General features: G+C 44.0%; 2 non-coding genes across 2 annotated transcripts; both read left to right on the top strand.

The window, feature by feature from the left end:
- The first annotated feature begins 358 nt into the window (after nucleotides 1-358).
- trnar-ccu (transfer RNA arginine (anticodon CCU)) lies at nucleotides 359-440 on the top strand. The gene has a single exon. It is a non-coding gene; the product is annotated as a tRNA-Arg (tRNA).
- Nucleotides 441-3,608: 3,168 nt separating this feature from the next.
- Nucleotides 3,609-3,679, top strand: trnag-ccc (transfer RNA glycine (anticodon CCC)). Its single transcript has one exon. It is a non-coding gene; the product is annotated as a tRNA-Gly (tRNA).
- The last annotated feature ends 14,587 nt before the right edge of the window (nucleotides 3,680-18,266 follow it).

Here is an 18,266-nt window from a genome sequence, read left to right as displayed (position 1 = left end):
CAGTAAATCTCTTCTTTGGGGGATTCAACATTCTGGTAGCCACGATTGACCAGAAACTTAACTGGACCAGCCATACAAATACTGTGACGACAAGAGCAGGTCAGAGGCTGGGTATTCTGCAGCGTGTGACTCACCTCCTGACTCCCCAAAGCCGTTCTACCATCTACAAGGCAAAAGTCGAGAGTGTGATGGAATACTCATGTGACGGTCATCGACCTAAAACGTTAACTCTGTTTCGATATCTAACGATTCTGCCTGACCTGCTGAGGATATCCACATTTACAGTTTTTATTTCAGATCGGCAACATAGCCAGTATTTTCATCTTGAATAAAAGGGCTTTCAGTCACTTGCACATTTGACGAGGTGGCCGAGAGGTTAAGGCGATGGACTCCTAATCCAATGTGCTCTGAACGCGTGGGTTCGAATGCCATCCTCGTCGGTATTGTGTTTAATCTTGTTTCTCTCATTCAGTCCATCCAGAAGGTCTGGCTTGAATCCCATCCTTCTCGAAACGACCGACGGAGGTTTTTGGATTGTTTGCTGAAATCAGCAACAGTTCCTTCCACGAAGGTGTTGAGATTGTAAGGTCGCGAAGGATCAAAGTTTACTGTGGTGTCCTGTTAAAAAGAATACATCTTAGAGTAGGAGAAACTTACGTACCATAATTATGATTTATGTCCTGATCATTCCGTGTCTGTATCTGTTTAAAAGGGATGTCCTGTAAGTCCCGGATCATTCCGTGTCTGTTTCACTCGATTTTCTTGATACCTTTTTCCTTCTGAACTGAAATGACGACCCTCCCTCGAGAAGAAGTTTCACCGCCTGCTTCGGCCAACTGGGAGGACAAATAACAAAAACTGTTGGGACCAAGTTAATTCTGCTGGGCTTCCATTCAAATCTCCGCACTCTATCTCCCATTCAGTCCCACCTCCGCCTGGACATTATAATCTGCAATATTCATAAGGGAATGGAGAAGCCGAATATCATGGTTATAATTTTCTTGGTTCCTCAACACTGAATAGCATCAATTGTAATCGTTCTGAAGGTCATCATAGAATCATAGAATATTACAGCACAGAAGGAGGCCATTCCGCCGTGGTACCTGTTCTGGCTCTTTCGAAGACCTGTCCATTTAGACCTATACCCCAGATTACTCCCCATAACCCTGCAAATTAGTCCTCTTCAAGTCGATGTCCAATTCCCTTTTGAATGTTCCTATGGAATCTGATTCCACCATCCTTTCAGGAAGTTCGGTCCAGATCTTAAACCCTCTGTGAAAAAAAATCTCCACAAATCTCCTCTCGTTCTTTTCCCAATTATTTTAAATCTATGACCTCTGGTTAACGATCCACTTGCCAAAGGAAACTATTTCTCCCTACTTGCTCTTTCCAAACCGCTCATTATCTTGAATACCTCTATTAGGTCTCCCCTTAAGTATAAAGAGAATAATCCGAGCTTCTCCAATCTCTCCACATAACCGAAATCCCTCATCCCTGGTATCATGCAGGTCAACCTGCTCTGAATTCCCTTCAATGTCTTTGCATCCTAAGGTGCCCAGAACCGTACAATATACTTCAGATGAGGCCTAACCACTGGTTTGTAAGGAATAGCATGACTTCCTTTTTTTGTATTCAATGCCCCTATTTACAAAACAAAGTATCCCATACACTGTCTAAACTTATCACTTGCCCTGTTTTGTGAATATGCTCCCCCAGGTTCCTCTGATCTTATCTCCCCCCCCCCATAATTTATTCCATTTAGATTTTCTGCCTCTCCATGTTCTTCTTCCAAAAGTGCATCACTTAATACTGATCTGCATTAAATCTGTCACGTGACTGCCCATTTCACCAGTCTGTCTATGTCCTCCTGAAGTCTGCTATTATCTTGCTCACTATTTACTACTTTGTCAAGTTTTGTAACATCCGCAAACTTCGAAATTTAACTCCCTATTCCCACATCCAAATCATTTATATAGAACAAGAAAAGCAATAGTCCTAATACCGTCCCCTGCGGTGGGGGGGGGGGGGGGTCACTCAGCATATTTCCCTTCAGCCAGGAAAACATCCGTTCATCTCTGCCTCCTATCCCTTAGCCAATTACGTGCCCGCGTTTCCACCGGTCCTTTAACCCCACGTGTTTCTAGTTTTCGAATAAGCCTGTTATGTGTTAATTTCTAAAATGTGACCTGAAAATAGCTGTAACCCCGTTACCTTATTCTTAAGCAATGAAAATACAGATATTAAGACCGAGTAACAGATCGACTGCAGTCCCATTACCCGCAGGTGACGGGACCTGAGGAGGGGAAATCCCATCTGGGTTTATATTTTCCGAAAACGCAGACGGAAAATCGCAAAGATCATCCCGTCGAAATACAAAATTTGACTGAAGATCCGACAGCCTTGACCCATCCCGGGTTTCCAGACCTGGCCGTTCAAGGAAGCCTGATAATTCCAACAGGAGAAAATTCAGAGGGAGAAGAAACGCAGGCAGAGATAGAGAGAAGCATGCAATGCAAAAAAGTAGTATAAATCTCCAAATTCTGTGATTGAGCTGAATTTAAGGTGCAGCTTAAATGGAATCCCATATCGTAAAATCTTATGGGTAAACATTTGGCTGGATTATCCCTTTATCTCTGCGAGAAGCACTACCTGGTGACTACAGCTCTTATTTATTTCAGCATTTCGCGTTGTGTGAGTTGGTTTCGAACGGCCAGTGAATTTCAAAGTCTATGCCTATAATTCATTCGCTCGGTAACCCACAGGTACCGCGCGGCTGGAAAGCAGGCTGCACGGGAGCTTTGCAGACTGCATATTCCAGACATATATCCAACGCTACACGTGCAACCTGCAGCTGTGTGTGCATTAGCGGTTCAGTGGTGGAACCATTGCCTGCCGGTGGGAAACCAGGGGTTTGGTTCCAGGCCAATGCAGAATCCTTTACCTTGTTATTCTGTACACGTGAGATCGCCTGAATTGGGATAAATTCACGTGCCGGCTTCAATCTGTAAAACTTCTTGAAAGATTATCTTCATTTTGTCTACGTGTGTTGCGTGGGCAAACCCTGTGCATTCTGTCCTCTGGTGCTCAAAAATGCTCAGCTGGAAATAAGTCAAGCCTGCCTTCTGCACCGCTGAAAAGATGTGAGAAAGCAATTGTTGATTAAAAATGGGGACACAACGGGGCTCATCCGGTTTGAAGCAGTGAAAGTTCCTGAGCGAAAATCAGACTCAAAGACCAAATGGTAACAGAGGCGTTCACCCAATGTAAAATTTCGCTCCCACACAGCCGATCAGTCATCCTTTCAGAGCGCTATGTCTATCCAATCTCTCTTTCTTGTACGATGCACGATGTAGAGCAATGTCAGTTTCTACACCAATTATTTCATATCAACAATATTAGTCTCTCTTTATCAAATTCGTTTTGAATGTCCGACTTGTAATATCAAGTAACACTTTGCAGAATGAACTGCGCTAAAACGACATTGTCGTCTGTCTCGATATCGTCACAATATACACTCGGCCACAAGTAAACTTTACTCAAATTGCTGCTTTCATTCACTTTGAGAGCGAAGCGAGGTGAGTGGACATGTGGAAACACTACATGGGCCAGCACTGGTGGTTCAGTGGTAGAATTCTCGCCCCCCACACGAGGGACTCGGGTTCGATTCCCGGCCAATGCAGGATCGATTTGCATTCTGCACCAATGAGCAACTTGGGAACTGGAGTCGGCCATTTTGCCCCTCGAGGCTGTTCTGCAATTCAATGAGATTGTGGCTGATCTGTGACCGACCTCCAGAGAACCGCCTGAGCACCATGTACCTTCATTCCTTTGGTTCACAAAAACCTATCAATCTCAGGTTTAAAATGAACAATTAAGCTAGCATCAACTGCTGTTTGCGAAAGAGGGTTCCAAACTTCTACCTCCCTTTGCTTGTGGAAGTGTTTCCCAACTTCACTCCTGAAATTGCTGACTCTAATATTTATGCGATGTCCCCTCGTCCCAGGCACCCAACGAGCAGAAATAGTTTCTCTCTATCTACCCCAACAATTCCCCTTAATATCTTGAAAACTTCGATAAAATCAGCCCTTAACCTACTAAATTCCAGGGGATACAATCCTAGTTTGTGTAATCTCTCGTCGGAATTTAACGCTTGGAGTCCAGGTATCATTTTAGTAAATCTACACTGCACTCCCTCCACAGCCAATATATCCTCCCTCAGGTGCGGTGCCCAGAACTGAACACAGTACTCCAGGTGTTGTCCAACCAGAGCTTTGAATAGCTGCAGCATAATGTCTATTCTCCAGTATTCTGTTCCTCTAATTATAAAGGCCAGCATTACATTAACCTTTTTGATTATTTTCTGCACCTGTCCATGACATTCTAATGACTATGTCGCTGGACCCCTAAGTCCCTTTGGACCTCCACAGTTTCGAGCATTTCATCATTTAGAAAGTATTCTGAAATATCCTCTATCTCCAAAGTGGATGACCTCACACTGGACTAAATTGAAATCCATTTGTCACAGTTTTGCCCATTCATTTATTATATTAATGCCTCTCTGTAATATTGTTCTTCCATCTGCACTGCGTACAATGTTGCCCATCTTGGTGTTATCAACTTGTACACTAACTATTTCCAGTTACCAATATTAGTCTCCCTTTACCAAATGGTTTTGACTGTACGACCTGTATTATCAAGTAAGACGTTTCAGAATTAGTTGCTCTGAAACTACCTTGCTTGGGAGGATACTGAGAGGTGTAGATGAACACAGGGACCTTGAAGAGCATGTCCACAGATCTCTGACGGTCGATGGACAGGTAGATAAGTTGGTTAAAAGGCATACAGGATACTTTCCTGAATTAGCCGAGGCATAGACTGTAATAGTAGTGAGGTTATGCTAGAATTGTATATAACATTAGTTAGGCCACAACTTGAGTACTGCGTGCAGTTGTGGTCATCACATTACAGGAAAGATGTGATTGCACTGGAGATTCGTGACTCCCCGAAACCTTTCTAACATCTACAAGGCATAAGTCAGGAGTGTGATGGAATGCTCTCCACTTGCCTGGATGAGTGCAGCTCCAACAACACTCAAGAGGCTCAACACAACCCAGGAAAAAGCAGCCCACTTGATTGGCACATCGTCCACCACCTTAAACATTCACTCCCTCCACCACCAGCGCACCGTGGCTGCAGTGTGTACCATCCACAAGATGCACCTCCCAAACCCACGACCTCTACCACCTGGAAGGGCAAGGGCAGATGGCGCATATGAACACCGCAACCTGCACGCCCCCCTCCAAGTCACACACCATCTTTACTTGGAAATATATCTCCGTTCCTTCATCGTCGCTGGGTCAAAATCCTGGAACTCCCTTCATTGCAGCACCGTGGGAGAACCATCACCACAGGGACTGCAGCGGTTCAAGAAGACGGATCACCTCCATCATCTCAAGGGCAATTAGGATTGGGCAATACGTGCTGGCCTTTCCACTGACGCCGACATCCCATGAATGAATAAACAAAATGTTAGGATTTCCTTCAGCCTGAAACTGAATGTTGCTGATTGATTAATGGCGATTAGAACAAGTATTCAACTTTTTACAGAGTGTAATGAGTTTTGAGAAATTAATACAATAAACTATTTTGTAAAAATCAATCCATTGGAACAATTCTGCCTCCATGTTTCTACTGTTCCCTTCCATCCATGGGCCGCAATCTTACTGATAAGCTTACCGTGCGGCACTTTATGAAGCGCCTCTTGTAAGTCCACATTTATTGCATCAACTGCATTGCCTTCATCTACCCTCTCTGCTAATGTATCAAAACACTCTATCAGGTTAGTTGAACATGATTTGCCTTTAACAAATCCATGCCGTCTTTCCCTAATCAATCCACACTCGTCCAAGTGACTGTTAATTCAGTCCCGGATTATCGTTTGTTAAAGTTTCCCCACCAATGAGGTTAAACTGACTGGCCTATAGTTACTGAGGTAATCCTTGCATTCTTTTTTGAACAAGGGTGTAACATTTACAATTCTCCAGTCCTCTGGCACCACCCCCATACCTATGGATGTTTGGAAGATTATGGCCAGTACCTCCGCAATTTCCACCCTTACTTCCCTCAGCAATCTCGGCCGATCCCATCCGGACCTGATGACTTATCTACTTTAAGTCCAGCCAGCCTTTCAAATACCTCTTCTTCATCAATGTTTAGCCCATCCTGTATCTCAACTATATCTTCCTTTCCTGAGACTCTGGTAGCATCTTCTTCCTTGGTAAAGACAAATGCCACCACTCATTTAATACCTCGGCCATCCCCTCTGTCTCCACGAGTAGATCTCCTTTATGGTCCCTAATCAGAGGAGGGCTCTAACTACCCGTTTGATGTTCACATGCCTGTAGTATACTTATGGATTCTCTATTATGTTGGCAGCCAGTCCATTCTCATACTCTCTCTTTGCACCTATTATTTCATTTTTCACTTCCCCTCTGAACTTTCTTTATTCTGCCTGGTGAATGAATGAATAAAAAACAGTTACGATTTCCGTCAGTCTGAAACAAAAAGTTATTGGTTGATTAATGGCGATTTGAACAACTATTCGTCTTTTTACTGAGTTTTGATTAGTTTTGTTTAATTAACACAGTAAACTATTTTGTAAAAGTTAATTCCCTGAACGGGAACCAGAGCCGTCTCCCACACTGAAAGCATTTGCAGACGGCCGCTATATTCTGAGCATTTCCTTTAGCTGTTTGCATAGTAGAGGTTCCGTAGTGTAGTGGTTATCACGTTCGCTTAATCCAACCTAACAATTCCCCAGTTCAAAACCAAACAGCAGTGTTATCCACTAAAAATCAATTAATATGAAATGAGCAAGAATTCACTCTGTGGTTAAATATGAATAAAACACAGCACCGACGGGTACGGTAGCATAGTGGTTATGTTACTGGACAAATAATCCAGAAACCTGAAATAATAACCACAAAGTCATGAGTTCTATTCCCACCACAGTAGCTGGAGAATTAAAATTCAATTAATTAAATAAAATCTGGAATTAAAATACTAGTATCAGTAATGGTGGCCATGAAACTACTGGATTGTTGTAAAAACCCATCTGCTTCACTAATGTCATTCAGGGAACGAAATCTGCCGCCCTTACCCTGTCTGGCCCACACGTGACACCAGACCCACAGCAATGTGGTTGATTCTTAATTGCCAACTCAAATGGCCAAGCAAGCAACTCAGTTGTAAAAATCTCGATTAAAAAAGTCATAATCAGAATAAAACCGGACCGACCACAAGGCACCGGACAGAACAAAGGCAGTCGACCCTGCAAATTCCTCCTGACCAACATCTGGGGACTTGTGCCAAAATTGGGAGAGCTGTCTCACAGATTAGTCAAGCCCGACACAGCCAAACTCACAGAATCATAACTTTCAGCCAACGTCCCAGACTCTTCCATCACCATCCCCTGGTATGTCCTGTCCCACCGGCAGGGCAGACCGACCAGAGGTAGAGGCACAGTGATATACAGTCAGGAGGGAGTGGCCCTGGGAGTCCACAACATTGACTCTGGATCTCATGGCATCAGGTGAAACATGGGCAAGGAAACCTCCTGCTGATTGCGACCGAGCGCCCTCACCACCAACTTCTCAAGGGCAATTCGAGATGGGCAATAAATGCCGGCCTCGCCAGTGACGCCCACATCCCATGAACGAATAAAAATACCTCACAGAACCGGTCCATTTTCTTTAGAGTTCTACACATTCAAACACGACACAGACACCGACAGTGTCGCTGCCTCACTCCCGTTTCATGCCCTGACGATGCAGAAAGTCCCTCTCAAAGCAACACATTGCGAATGATTTCAGTTGATCTGTGAGAGATCATTAAAGGATCCTGCAGCATTGCAGACCCGGCAAAAACACATCGATGTTCGATGTTCCCCAGGTCCCAGATTGAGTGAGGCCACGACAGCAAATACTTTCAGGCTGCCTGTCCGGCCCCGCTCTGTCCAATCACAAGTTGCTGGCGGGAAGCTGCAATTGCAGCTTCAGACAGCGCATTACTGCCCATTCCTGGAAAACAAGATAACACGCAAGCTTTGACAACACATCGCAGGCATCGTCTGTCCCGTAGTTGTTGCTCCGGTGCAAAGACAGAACTTGCCAGTTGTTTCAAAATTTACAGCCTGAACAGAGACGTGAATCCTGGATCCTCAGATCACTACCCGTTTATAAAAAGTCTGATGTTTTAACCTACTGAACTATGCAGGCTCGCTAGTTGTTAAGTTTCCATCGTAAATATTCATAGTTGGAGTCTGAATTATCCCTCTTGGGCGAGGGTCCCGGTTATAAAATTCTCAGCAACGTGTTGTGGAGAATTCTTGTTTCTGTTGAACATGATGTAAGAAACATGGTCAGTGAACTTGTGAGTTTACAATTCTTCTTGTTTGTGCCTAAATGACTTGTCATTCGTTAGCACCAATTAAAATAACACTTTACCCACGGTTCAAAAGCTGAACTTGTCCCACACGGGAGCTGGAAAAGGCCTCTCGACCTTTCAGTGTATTAACATCTGTAAGCTGAATAATTCCCCCCGTTACACAGTGACAGCAGGCAGCATATTTCCCTTCCAAATTTTCCCCACACGAAACTTCCAACCGATGAATATCCGTTTAACGAAAAGAAGAATTGTATTTTTGGTTATTTTGATTTAAAGACCTCGTCCCGGCCCCTTTGCCATAGCCCCCTCTCCCCTTATAAACAAGTGAACTCGCACCTGCTATTGCAAGACCCAAGTGCCGAAATGGTAATACTAAGAAGTAGATGCGATATGGAACATACCAATTGTGCCTTGAACTCTGGTCAAAATGTTCGGAGTAAAATGTTCGACTGTTCGAGGAGAGGCTCAATCTCACAACCTGGACATTTCTGAAGCTCATAAAAGTACCGCACGCTGACCGCTTGCGCTACAAGAGCAGCGCACAATCCGTAATATCAGTGCTCCCGTCAAACAGCTTCATTTTCGGTCTCTCAATTATCGCTTCGTGATCTTTCTCCGATTTCTCCAAGAAGCCTCCAATCAAGATGTACTTCGTTAAATATCCACAGTGACCTTTAAAAGCCGTGGAATCAGAAACAAAACCCCAGACGATAAAAAAAAAATATATTATTGTTAACTTAAGGACAATTTTTGATAGTACTTTAAGGAGGATTTGGGGAAACTGTGAGATGAAACGAATAAACTCGATCTGGACTGTCGTTGATTGCAGAGATGGGCGTTATTTCATTTGAAACCGTAGCTCGGAACTTTCTGATGGAGAAGTGTGTCAGAAGATTGTGGTTAGTGGCAGTTGCCGGGGAGATCTAGAGGAGAGGGAGAAAAGTCAAAGTCACAGCTGTGACAGATCAAGTGCTCCGCTTATCTGTAATATTTAAAATGTAATGTACAATACAGGGCAAACCGAATTGGTATCGGTTATCAAAAATACTGAAGGATGCAGGTTCAAAGTGGGATTTGTAAAAGAGGGAACGGATTTAATCGCCAGACCGAAATCATTCCACATGAATCTGAAGCGTCTTGGGGAAAACGGCAGTGCGAACTGTTATATTCGTGTCATGACTTGAAAGGCCTTCCAAATACCGACAGTATCTTTGAACGAGTTGTGCAGCAAAACCGCGATAGAAGCTGCTTTGCATTTGTCAAACGTGTAGGTGACGATTTGGGGTTATTAAGGATCGATTTCAATTATTTGAAATCTCACCATACGTCATGACCCGAAAATCGACTGTAAAATCGAGTTTTTCCTCTAAGTCGTGAATTGAAGGGAAAGGCGCATCAAACAGATTCGGGAAATGAAGAGCAGAATATGTGGGTGAAACTTGCACGAGTGAAAATCCCTGTTTGTCGGAAGATTCAGTCCCCAGTGGTGGAGAGGGTTGATATTTCGAGCTGTTATTCACCAGCCTCAATTTCAGTAATTTCCCGTTGCTGACAATGAGATGAGTCGCAATGAGCAGGTCCAATGAGCCGGTCTGCAACACAGGCCAATGTCTCAGTGCAGCTCATGATCCAGTCACTGGGCTCCATTATAGCCTCTCCTGTCAGCAACACACAAAGAGAAATTGTAAATCTGAAACAGAAAGACATCATGTATAAAACTTCATATCAACCACCAGGTTTTCCCTCTTTTCAGCTTTTAAAACCATCTGTTTCACAATTTGTCAAACCCGTCACTAAGTATCGGAACAAATATACCCACTGAGGTTTCGGGGTTGTTACTGGTTCATTTATATCAGTGAGTGACATTTTTTAAACTCGGTGAGGATCTAAACCTGAGGTAAGAGCCTGGGATAGACAAGAGATTCTTCAATGTATCAAGTTAAATTACACTGATTCATCCAACACTGCACATCACATCCCTTAAACATTGTTATCAGTTACTATATAAAACTGGTGAGGGTGGAAATGGGAAATAACGGAAAAAAACCTTCATTGTATCAAACTTATTATTATTATTATTATACGAACAATGCACAGCCTTATCCCTTAAAAAAGACACAATGTAAAACCAGTCGCCAGTCCCTGATTGTTCCTCTTCCGGTTTTTAGTTTCAGCACCGCAATAAATAACACTTTGCTATAAAGTTCTGCTCAATAGTTCTTTACTGTCAGAGAGTGAATTGGCTGATCCCCTAATTTATTTAATGTAACAAACACAAGCACATATAATCATCGGTGTATCAACGCATTGATGGATACACAAAGATAAACACAGCGAGAAATGCAGGAAGTATCGGGATGCACAGGTAAACGGACAAGCGAAATATACAAAATAAAACGGTCAGAACCCCGAACAGACAATAACGTGTCTCTGATAGATATTAGTGAGAGGAGGTGTGGGCGGATAGCAAGCAATTGGCGCTGTGGCTTAGCTGGTGGAAGCATCTATCTAGTAAACAAGGGATCCTAAGTTCAACGCCCACCAGTGTCTTATGCAACTTATTATTTTCACCTAATTTGTGGAATGAAGCGACAAAATAACTCTGTGGTGTTTGTATTTGATCAGGTTTCAGGCAGAAACAGATATCAAGAAGACTGCTCAAAAACGCCCTTTCATTATTCAGACAGACCTCTCATAGAATGTGTCTGTAACACGTTCATTTAAGGACACGTTCTTGTTTCTAGTCTCGTTGGGGTCGGGATATAATTCACGATTTGAAGTTTAAACCCGGAAGTAGTCCTAATTTGGACCGAGATTTGTGATCTTGACAAGCGGTGCAAACATTTGCAAACTGGAAAATGAAAGTCCCCAAATCACTCCACCTGAATCCCGGGGCCCTGATGAAATATATCCCAGGCTGTTAATAGAAGCAAGGAAGGAAATAGCGGAGGCTCTGACCATCGTTTTCCAATCCTCCCTGCTTACAGGTGTGATGCCGGAGGATTGGAGGACTGCTAAAGATGTACCGTTGTTTAAAAAGGGAGAAAATGATCGATCGAGTAATTACTGGCCAGTCAGAATAACCTCGGTCAGGCTGAAGGTATTCCATTAAATCTACACTGTACTTCCTCCACAGCCAATACTGGGAGGAGGGGACTTTTGACTGACAAGCCTCAGCTACACCAGGAGAGCAGACCCACGCTCTCTCTTATTCCTGGGATATGCTACTTTTGAAAAAAAAGGTGAGTATCTCTGTACCTTTAAACTCTCTGTCTCTCTGCACAGGTATTGAAAGTGTATTGTAGGACGGTGTGAGTGTCTTTATACCTTTAAATTCTCTGTTTCACTGCACAGCATTGACAGTGTATTGTAGGATGGTGTGAATGGGATGAGGGTCAGTGCGGCGAAGTGTAGCCGATTGGGAGCAGCGCCCATTTGCGGGCTGAATATTGCACGCTTGATTTTCTCGCTCCCTTCTTTCTTTCTCTCTTTCTTTCTTTCATCGTCTTCTATCACATCCTTTCTTTCACTTTCATTTCATTTCTCTTATTTCATTCTTTTTCTTTCTGCCTCCAGCACCTTTGTCTTTATCCTTCTTTGTTCCCTCACGTGTCTCTACTGAAAGATCCAAAATTCCGACCCGTTGCTTCTTCCAGCTTTTTTTCCTTCCACAATCATGGTCCATTTCATTGATACTTTACTGCGGCTTTGCCTACTCTAACACTCACTTTCACAGTCTTACACCTTTAAGTTTGCTCTACATCGACCGATGTTCCAAGGGGACACATGTCCCGTTCTCACCAATGTTTATTTGTGCCTTGAAACCAATCGATACATTTCGATCCCCGTGACTGTTCCAGAGACAAGCACTAGGAAAGCAGGGCGAGCATTCGGAAGGACAGCGGCAGACTTTCCCGTGAAATTTTCTTGGGGTATCTTGTGACTCGGGGGATGTTAACTGAAGAACTGGGTTTTGTTTTCATGGTCGTTGCCGCTTTTCCTCGAGTGGTTGATGTGCGGGAGAGACGGGCGGCGCTACATAGCTGTGAATGACGGCTGAAAGGTGCACTTTTGGCAATCTGGGCGGTGCAGTAAGATCAGAAATGTTCCGCTTGATCTTAATCGTTCTGTGGAAGTGTCAGATTGAATCGGAACGAGGAGAAATGAAAAGAGCGGCAGTGGCGAAAAAGTGTCGGTTGCAGGATGTTGGTCGTGAGCGAAAGGTCCTTTGAATGTCCGGCGCGGAGGGGATTTAGTTCGGAAACGGCAGATTTTCAAGCGCGTCGGGAAAGTGAAGTGTAAGCTGCGTCTTTGGATCAAATTGAGTGTTTTCAGGAAAACAGCCATTGTGAAATCACAAAAATTAAAACAGAAAATGCTGGAAACAATCAGCAGGCCAGGCAGCGCCTGTGGAGAAAGAAACAGAGGTAACGTTTCAGCTCTATGACCTTTATCATCAGAAAGTATTGACTTGGTGTGTGTGGGAGAGTAGCTTAGTGGGTTAAGATGCTGGTTTCGCTTTTCGAAATATGTGGATTTGAATCCCACCGCTGCTGCAATTTATGAAGCCGTTTACTTTGACCTTTTCACCAAAAAAGCGCTTTTTCGCATTGCTGGCTGACATCTGTTTGTGCAAATCAGCAAAGTCTGGATTGCTACCGAACTGTTCCTTCCACGGAGGTGTTGGGAGTGTCAGGTGTGATCTGGGTGAAGTTTTAATCAAAGTGCACAATGGTGCCGTGGTAAACCGAGTGTCCCTTATGATCAGCACAAGAGGAAAAATATGTACATGATTATGAATTCCTTCTTTGCCTCCTGCTAGTTATTATAATCAGGGAATGTACATGAGCAGGTCGATTTACGTCACGCTGCGGGCGCTTTGCATCGCCTCCTACAAATAGAACAGAGTCGTAGAAAGAGGCCATTCGGCACATCGAGTCCGTGCCAGCTGGACCCCCCACACCCTTTCCCTGTAGCCCTTGATTTCTTTTCGTTTCAAATACTTATCCAGTTCCCTTTTGAAAGCCATGATTGAATCTGCCTCCACCACCCCCTCGGGCGGTGTATTCCAGATAATAAACACTAGCTGTGTATAGAAGTTTATCCTCATGTCAACTTTGGTTCTTTTGCCAAACACCTGAAATCTATGTCCTTTGGTCCTTGACCCTTCCACCAATGGGAACAGTTTCTCTCTATCTACTCTGTCCAGACCCTTCATGATTTTGAATACCTCGATCAAATCTCCTCACAACCGTCTCTGTTCGAAGGAGAACAATCCCAGCTTCTCCAGTCTATCTATGTAACTAAAGTCCCTCAGCCCTGGAACCTTTCCAGTAATCTCTTCTGTGGGGGATTCGGCATTACCATCGCCGAATTCTCCGCCTTCAACATTCCAGTGGTCACCATAAACCAGAAACTGAACTGGACCAGCCACATAAATACAATGGCTATAAGAGCAGCTCAGAGGCCGGGTATTCTTCGGCGAGTGACTCACCTCCTGACTCCCCAAAGCCGTTCCACCATCGACAAGGTGAAAGTCAGGAGTGTGATGGAATACTCATGTGATGGTCATCGACCTGAAATGTTAACTCTGTTTCTATATCTAAACTTTCTGCCTGACCTGCTGAGGATTCCACATTTTCTGTTTTTATTTCAGATTGGCAACATAGCCAGTATTTTCATGTTTAATAAAAGGGCTTTAGCAGACTTCTGTATGTGATGAGGTGGCCGAGAGGTTAAGGCGATGGATTGTTAATCTATTGTGCGCTGCACGTGGTGTTTCAAATCCCATTCTCGTCGTTATTGTGTTTAAAACTTGTTTCTCTCATTCAGAAGATTTGTTTCAAATCCCATCTTTCTCGAGACGGCAGACGGAGGTTTTTGCATTGTTTGCTGAAATCAGCAACAGTTTCTTCCACTCAGGTGTTGAGATTGTAAGGTCGCGAAGTATCAAAATGTGCGGTGGTGTCATTGCAAAAAGAGTAAATCTTGTGGTCAAAGCAAGAAAAACTTCGATTTATGTCCAGATCATTCCGTGTCTGTGTCTGTTTAAAAGGGATGTGCTGTCAGTCCCGGATCACTCCGTGTCTGTGTCTGTTGAAAAGGGATGTGCTGTTAGTCCCGCATCACTCCATGTCTGTGTCTGTTTAAAAGGGATGTGCTGTTAGTCCCGCATCACTCCGTGTCTGTGTCTGTTGAAAAGGGATGTGCTGTTAGTCCCGCATCACTCCGTGTCTGTGTCTGTTGAAAAGGGATGTGGTGTTAGTCCCGCATCACTCCGTGTCTGTGTCTGTTGAAAAGGGATGTGCTGTTAGTCCCGCATCACTCCGTGTCTGTGTCTGTTGAAAAGGGATGTGCTGTTAGTCCCGCATCACTCCGTGTCTGTGTCTGTTTAAAAGGGATGTGGTGTTAGTCCCGCATCACTCCGTGTCTGTGTCCGTTGAAAAGGGATGTGCTGTAAGTCCCGGATCACTCCGTGTCTGTGTCTGTTGAAAAGGGATGTGCTGTTAGTCCCGGATCACTCCGTGTCCGTGTCTGTTGAAAAGGGATGTGCTGTAAGTCCCGGATCATTCTGTGTGCGTTTCACCCGATTTTCTTGATACCTTTTCCCTTCTGAACTGAAATGACGATCCTCTCTCGAGAAGAAGGTTCACCGCCTGCTTCGGGCAACTGGTCGGAAAAATAACAAAAACTGATGAGACCAAGTTCATTCTGCAGAATTTAAGCTACAGATTGGGAGAGATTCTTTCTTGTGTCTTGAAATCTTGCAAGAGAAGATTGGACACCAATTAAAAGCACCGGCCACGATGTAGATTCTCTAATTCTGGGAAAGAGATAAATGTGGTCAATTAACTCCAATCAGTCTATTTCAGCGAGCAGAATTCAAACCTGTGCAGGAAAACCTCAATTGAATTTTGTGTCTAACCCTTTAAACACTCGGCCACCGCAGCTGTAAACGGCATGCTCATTCAGATTGGATTCCAAATGGACACATGCAGCTCTGAAGAACGCGTGCATTGAGAGTGCAGGGCTCGAATTCTCACCCGTTATGCTGGAAGACCTTAGTTCGATTCCTGATCAATGCAGGATCTTTCTGCAATCTGCACCAATGAGGAGCTGAGGAACATGACGCCCATTTCGCCCCTCGAGCCTGTTCCGCAATTCAATGAAATCATGGCTAATACGTAACTAACTCCATATAATCGCCTTTGCCCCATGTCCCTTTTTCACTTCGGTTAACAAAAATCTGTTAATCTCAGGTTTAAAATTAACAATTCAACTCGCATCAACTGCCGTTTGCGGAAGAGAGTTCCAAACTTCTACCTCCCTTTGCTTGCAGAGGTGTTTCCCAACTTCACTCCTGGAAGTCCTGACCCTAATGTTAAGGCTATGTCCCCAAGTCCTAGACACCCCAAACGGCGGAAATAGTTTTTCTCTGTCTACTCCATCAGTTCCGCTGAATATTTTGAAAAGTTCGATCAAATCAGCCCTTGATCTACTAAATTCGAGGTATACCCCAGGTTTTGTATTCTCTCCGCGTAACTTAACCGTTGGGGTCCAGGTAACAGGGTCTAGTAAATCGACGCTGCACTCCCTCCACAGCCAATATATCCTTCCTAAGGTGCGTTGCCCAGAACTGAAGACAATACTCCAGGTGTGGTCTAACCAGAGCTTTGTATAGCTGTAGCATAATGCATATCCCCTTGTATTCTGGTCCTCTGGATAGAAAGACCAACATTTCATTAAACTTTTTGATTATTTTTTGTACCTGTCCATGACATTTTAATGATGTATGTTGATGGACACCGAAGTCTTTTTGGACCTCCAATGTTTCGAGCTTTTCACCATTTAGAAAATATTCTGATCTGTCCTTTTAGGTCCAAAGTGGATGACCTCACACTTGAATAAATTGATATCGATTTGCCACAATTTTGCCCATTCATTTATTATATTAATGCCTCTCTGTAATTTTATGCTTTCATCTGCACTGCTTACAATGCTGCCCACCTTGGTGTCATCGGCAAACTTGGATATGTGGCTTTCTATCCCGTCATCTAATATCCGCCTGAATTGGGAAAAATGCACATTTAGCTTCAATCTCCTCATCATCTTGAGACATTTTATTTGCTTCATGTCTGTTGCGCCGACGAAACTTCGGCATTCAGTCCACTGGAGCTCAAACATGCTCCGGATACAATTCAGTTCCACCAACAGCAACACTGAAAAGATGTGACAAGCCAATTGGTGACTTTTCACTAAAAGGAGCAACACAGGAGGGCTCGTCTGTGATTTGAACCCGGGACCTCTCACATATCACTTAATGAAACCCCCTAAGTGAGAGTCATACCCCTAGACCAACGAGCCGCTCTTGTTTTAATTGTGCAGCCAGAGTAAAGGTTCGTTGCGTCCCACAGCCGATCGGCCATCCTTTCAGACCACTTCTATCCATCCAATCTCGTTTTCTATTCGGGTGTACAGCAATATCAAGTTGGACACGAACTATTTCCAGTCACCAATATTAGTCTCCCTTTACCAAATTGGTTTCGAGTGTACGACTTGAGTTATCAAGTAAGGCGTCTCAGAATTAGTTGCTCTTAAACTACATTGCTTGCGAGGATACTGAGAGGTGTGTCGATTTACGGCACGCTCTGTTCCCTTTGCATCACCTCCTAAACATCGAGTTGAATCATCGAAAGGTTACAGCACGGAAAGACTCCATTCGGCCCATCGAGTCCGGGCTAGCTCTCTGCAAGAGCAAACCAGCTAGAACCACTCCCCCGCCTTTCCCCGAAGCCCTGCTTTATTTTCCTTTCAAGTACTTATCCATTTCCCCTTTGAAGGCCATGATTGAATCTGCCTCCACCACCCCCTCGGGCAGTGTATTCCAGATCCTAACCACTCGCTGTGTAAAAAAGTTTTTCCTCATGTCACCTTTGGTTCTTTTGCCAATCACCTTAAATCTACTCTGTCCAGACCCTTCATGATTTTGAATACCTCGATCAAATCTCTACAAAACCGTTTCTGTTCCAAGGAGAACAACCCCAGATTCTCCAGTCTATCCACGGAACTAAAGTCCCTCATCCCTGGAATTATGATAGTAATTTTTTTCTGCACCCTCTCTGAGGCCTTCACATCTTTTCTGAAGTGCGGTGTCCCGAACTGGACACAATACTCCAGTTGTGTTCGAACCAGTGTGTTATGAAGTTTCATCCTGACTTATATACTTTTGTACTTTTGTACTCTATACATCTATTTATAAAGCCCAGGATCCCATATGCTTTTTAACCGGTTTCTCAACCTGCCCTGCCACATTCACTGATTTGTACACATAAACCCCTCTTTGTTCCCGTGCCGCTTTTACATTTGTGCCCTTGAATTTATATTGCCTCTCCTCGTCCTTCTGACCAAAATGTATCACTTCGCATTTTTCTGCGTAAAATTTCATCTGCCACGTCTCCGCCCATGCCACCAGCCTACCTATATCCTTTGAAGTCTATCACTATCCTTATCAGTGTTTACTACCCTTCCAAGGTTTGTTTCATCTGCAAATTTTGAAATTGTGCCCTGTGCACTCAAGTCCAAGTGACTAATATATATCAAGGAAAGCATTGTTCCCAGCACTGATCCCTGGGGAACACCACTGTATAACTCTCTCCATGATGTGGAGATGCCGGTGATGGACTGGGGTGGACAAATGTATGGAATCTTACAACACCAGGTTATAGTCCAACAGTTTTATTTGAAAATCACAAGCTTTCGGAGGCTTTCTCCTTCGTCAGGTGAGTGTGGGATTCCATGAAGGTTACCACATTTTTTGTCAG

The sequence above is a fragment of the Heptranchias perlo genome, unplaced genomic scaffold (assembly GCF_035084215.1).
Source record: "Heptranchias perlo isolate sHepPer1 unplaced genomic scaffold, sHepPer1.hap1 HAP1_SCAFFOLD_170, whole genome shotgun sequence".
Lineage (NCBI taxonomy): Eukaryota > Metazoa > Chordata > Chondrichthyes > Hexanchiformes > Hexanchidae > Heptranchias > Heptranchias perlo.
This window is presented reverse-complemented; position numbering and strand designations above follow the sequence as displayed.